Here is a 5441-nt window from a genome sequence, read left to right as displayed (position 1 = left end):
TCATAATGCAAATCACAGTGTCCTTTGTGTGCACATTTCATTACACACTCATTGTCCATGGGCAGTAACCATTGATCTTATAGCTAGGAAATACTTCAGCCAAATGTTCACGGTTTTCAATGTGTAAGTCCTGTTTCAGAAAAGCAGGATGTGAATTAGAAAGAAATGAGGATACATGGCAGAGCTTGGGGGCAGGAAAGTGTATGTGGATATGATGTAGTTATGATCTAAAAAAAAATATTTTAAAAGAGGTTCATGGCCATGTGCTCCACATTCTAAGGATTTTAATTAGAGCACACCAAGGATTTCTCAAACGTTTTCTCTCAGAATGAACATTCAAAACCAGAAAAAAATAAGAGTCCTGTTACGTAATCCACAACATTTTACCCAGACCTGTTTTGGCTGAATACTGTAACTATAGCAATTTGTGTTCATGATAAGGTGTTTCCTCTATCCAGATTCTTGATAGCCCCCATCTGTGGAATTCAAGAAACTGCACACAGGGACTATTTTGGATTATCCAGGAATGATTACCTAATTCCACATTGCTCACCTCAACTACTATTGAAGGAGGAAATCTCAGCCTCCATCCTGCCTCTTGCTTTATGCCCTGTGACACCACCAGTGGCAGAATTGGTCATGCACTCCGTCCTTGCACAGGTCCCTCTTCATTTATCAGTCCCCACAATAATCAGAGACCTTGGATTTCACTCATTTTCTGGTCTATTTTTTTTTCTCACCGAACACTCAAGGGCCATACTGAAAGAAGGTGCAAGATTTTCTTCCCAGCACTGTGCAGGAAAAGCAGGATTAGTAATTCAAAGCATTTCTCAATAACATAGCATATGGCAAGTCAAAGTTACAAGAGCCTTTGCTCTACTCAGAAATCAATAATCAACATCACTTAAGAGAAAAGCAATGAAATGAGTAAAAATCCAGAAACACAGTAGAGCAGAAAAATAGAGATAAAAGCAGTAATACATTTAAAGAAACAATTAAAAAAAATAACCATAGCTGGTCAGTGGTGGCACATGACTTTAATGACAGCATATAGGAGGCAGAGACAAACCTATCTCTGTGAGTTAAATACCTGCTTTTCCATAAGATCTATAATATCTAGTTTTGGGAATGGCTCCAATCCCACAAAGAAATTGGGTCTCAAATGAAAAAAAAAAATGAAAATAGAGCATATCCCCCCCTACCCTGTGCCCTACCCCACCTACGGTCCTGCTGCTCTGGATGAGCACTGGGACAGAGGGTGGAGCCAACAGTCCACCCTACTTCGGAGACCTCTCAGAGCAACTCCGAACAAAGGAGACCTGACTATCCACGCGGGACCACCTGTAATTTCCACCGGCTTGGTCTCTGACACCACCTCCAGTCCTCTGCTGCCCCTCCCAGAGATCCGCCTATCTCTGCGGGTCCACTCGGAGTTCCTGCTGGCAAGATCCTTGACCCCCAAATCCGGGCCCCTGCCAAAGAACGAGGTCTCAGCTGGAGAGCGCCAGTTTCCAGTGAGATCCCACTACCCTGCAAAACCTTCTCAAGTTCCAGTCCAGCCCTCGTCCTCTTCTGCCGGCTATTGGCCAGAGAGAAGCCTCCTAGAGAGCTTGGACCACACAGAGATACAGACATTGAATCTTTGATCCACATAAGCCCATCTGGGAAGGACCATAGAGAGAGGGAAGAGACACCACCAACACCTACAGGAAGAAACTATGGGAAGAAGGCAATACAAGAGAACACCTAACAACAGAAAGACAAACATGACACCACCAGAATCTAGGGAATCTACACCAACTAGAATGGAACACAACAACAAAGCAGAGGAAGCAGAAGGGTACGACTTAAAAATCACCATCATAAAAATGATAGAGGCCCTCAAAGAAGATATGAGAAAATCCCTTAAAGAAATGGAGGAAAAAAACAAACAAAAAAGTGGAAGAAATGAACAAATTAATTAAGGAAAGTACAGAAAGCCAAGAAAAAACAATTAACCAGGTGAAGGAAACGGTTCAAGACTTGAAAACCGAAATTGAGAAAATAAAGGCAACAAAAATGGAAGGAAAGCTGGAAATTGAAAAGCTGGGCAAAAAATCGGAAACCACGGACACAAGCATAACCAATAGAATTCAAGAGATGGAAGAGAGAATCTCAGGCGCAGAAGATAAACTAGAAGAAATAGATTCATCGACCAAAGAAAACCATAAATCCAACAAATACTTAACACACAATATCCAGGAAATGTGGGACACCATGAAAAGGCCAAACCTAAGAATAATAGGCATAGAGGAAGGTGAGGAAGCCCAGCTCAAAGGTGCTGAAAACATATTCAACAAAATCATCGAGGAAAACTTTCCAAATCTGAAGAAGGACATGCCCATGAAAGTACAAGAAGCATACCGAACCCCAAATAGGCTGGACCAAAGAAAAAAGACCCCTCGACATATAATAATCAAAACACCTAGCATACAGAATAAAGAAAGAATATTAAGAGCAGCGAAGGAAAAAGGACAGGTAACATATAAAGGCAGACCTATCAAAATTACACCTGACTTCTCCATGGAAACCCTCAAGGCCAGAAGGTCCTGGATAGATGTTCTAAAAGTATTAAGAGAACACGGATGCCAGCCTAGGCTACTATATCCAGCAAAACTCTCAGTCAATATAGATGGAGAGAACAAGATATTCAATGACAAAACCAGATTTTCCCAATATGTATCTACAAATCCAGCCCTACAGAAAGTATTGGAAGGAAAATTCCAACCCAAGGAAGGTAACTACGCCCACAAAAATGTAGGCAACAGATAATCCAACTACACCAGAAACCTAGGGTGAAGCAGAACAAATATATTCACAATACCACTGCCAACAACAAACCTAAATCAAACAACCATCAACAATCAATGGTCCTTACTCACCCTCAACATTAATGGACTTAACTCACCTATAAAAAGACACAGATTAACAGAATGGATACGAAGACAGAATCCATCCTTCTGCTGCATACAAGAAACACATCTTAGCTCCAAAGATAGACATTACCTCAGGGTAAAGGGTTGGGAAAAGATTTTCCAATCAAATGGAAATAAGAAGCAAGCAGGCGTAGCTATCCTAATATCTAACAGTCTAGACTTCAAACCAAAACTAGTCAAAAGAGATGAAGACGGTCATTTCATATTCATCTCAGGAGAAATCCATCAACACAAAGTCTCAATCCTGAACATCTATGCCCCTAATACAAAGCCACCCACATTCGTAAAAGAAACACTACTAAAACTCAAAGCTCATATAAAACCTCACACACTTATAGTGGGAGACTTCAATACACCACTCTCAACACTAGACAGGACCACAAATCAGAAACTCAACAAAGAAACAAAAGAATTAACAGAAGTTATGTCTCAACTGGGGCTAACAGACATCTATAGAACATTCCATCCAAAGACAAAAGAATATACCTTCTTCTCTGCTCCACATGGAACCTTCTCTAAAATCGACCACATACTAGGAGACATAACAAACCTCAACAGATACAAGAGAATAGAAATAGTCCCCTGTATCTTATCGGACCACCATGCTTTAAAATTGGAATTCAACAACAATACAAATAGCAGAAAACCTGCAAACTCATGGAAACTTAACAATGTGCAATTGCACCACTCCTGGGTCAAAGAAGAAATAAAGAAAGAAATTAAAGACTTTCTAATATTCAACGAGAATGAGGATACAACATACCCGAACTTATGGGACACCTTGAAAGCAGTGCTACGAGGGAAGTTCATTGCACTAAGTGCCCATATGAAGAAAACAGAGGATAGTCACATAAATGAATTAACAGCACAACTGAAAACCTTAGAACAGAGAGAAGCGAATTCACCCCGCAGGAGCAGACGCCAGGAAATAATCAACTTGAGGGCTGAAATCAACAAAATAGAAACCAGGAAAACAATACAAAAAATCAATGCAAAAAAGAGTTGGTTTTTTGAGAAAATCAACAAGATTGATAAACCTTTATCCAAATTAACGAAAAAGCAGAGACAGAACATGCAAATTAACAAAATCAGAAACGAAATGGGGAACATAACAACAGACACAGAGGAAATCCAGACAATTTTCAGGTCATACTTCGAAAATCTGTATTCCACAAAAATTGAAAATTCAAAGGAAATGGACAAGTTTCTGGATAACTATCATTTACCAAAATTAAATCAAGAACAGACAAACAACTTAAATAGACCTATAACCCGAAATGAAATAGAAGCAGTCATCGAAAGCCTTCCAACCAAAAAAAGTCCAGGGCCAGATGGATTCAGTGCAGAATTCTACCAGACATTCAAGAAGAACTAATACCACTACTCCTCAAACTGTTCCACAAGATAGAAACAGAAGGTTTATTGCCAATCTCTTTTTATGAGGCCACAATAACTTTGGTACCCAAACCTCACAAAGACACAACTAAGAAAGAAAACTACAGACCAATATCCCTGATGAACATCGATGCAAAAATACTCAATAAAATAATGGCAAACCGAATTCAAAAATACATCAGAGAAATCATCCACCATGATCAAGTAGGCTTCATACCTGGATTGCAGGGATGGTTTAACATATGAAAATCTATCAACGTGATCCACCATATAAACAAATTGAAAAAGAAAAACCATATGATTATCTCCCTAGATGCAGAAAAAGCCTTCGATAAAATTCAACACCCTTTCATGATAAAGGTATTAGAGAGGTCAGGGATAACAGGAACATACCTAAACATAATAAGAGCAATATACAGCAAACCAACTGCCAACATCAAACTGAATGGAGAGAAACTTAAGCCAATTCCTCTAAAATCAGGAACAAGACAAGGCTGTCCTCTCTCTCCATATCTCTTCAATATCATACTAGAAGTTCTAGCTAATGCTATAAGACAACAAAAGGAGATCAAGGGCATCCAAATTGGAAAGGAAGAAGTCAAACTGTCTCTATTTGCAGATGATATGATAGTTTACATAAGCGACCCAATAAACTCTACCAGGGAACTCCTACAGCTGATAAACACCTTCAGCAAACTAGCAGGATACAAGATAAACTCAAAAAAATCAGTAGCCCTATTTTTTTCAGACGACAAAGAGGCAGAGAAAGAAATCAGAGAAACATCACCCTTTACAATAGCCACAAGCAACATAAAGTATCTTGGTGTAACGCTTACCAAACAAGTAAAAGAACTATATAATAAGAACTTTGTGACTCTAAAGAAAGAAATTAAAGAAGATACCAGAAAATGGAAAGACCTCCCATGCTCTTGGTTAGGTAGGATAAACATAGTAAAAATGGCAATCTTACCAAAAGCAATCTACAGATTCAATGCAATCCCCATTAAAATCCTACCACAATTCTTCACCGACCTTGAAAGGATAATAATCAACATTATATGGAAAAACAAA

Source organism: Phodopus roborovskii, unplaced genomic scaffold (assembly GCF_943737965.1).
Source record: "Phodopus roborovskii unplaced genomic scaffold, PHOROB, whole genome shotgun sequence".
Lineage (NCBI taxonomy): Eukaryota > Metazoa > Chordata > Mammalia > Rodentia > Cricetidae > Phodopus > Phodopus roborovskii.
Note: the sequence above shows the minus strand (reverse complement) of the source record.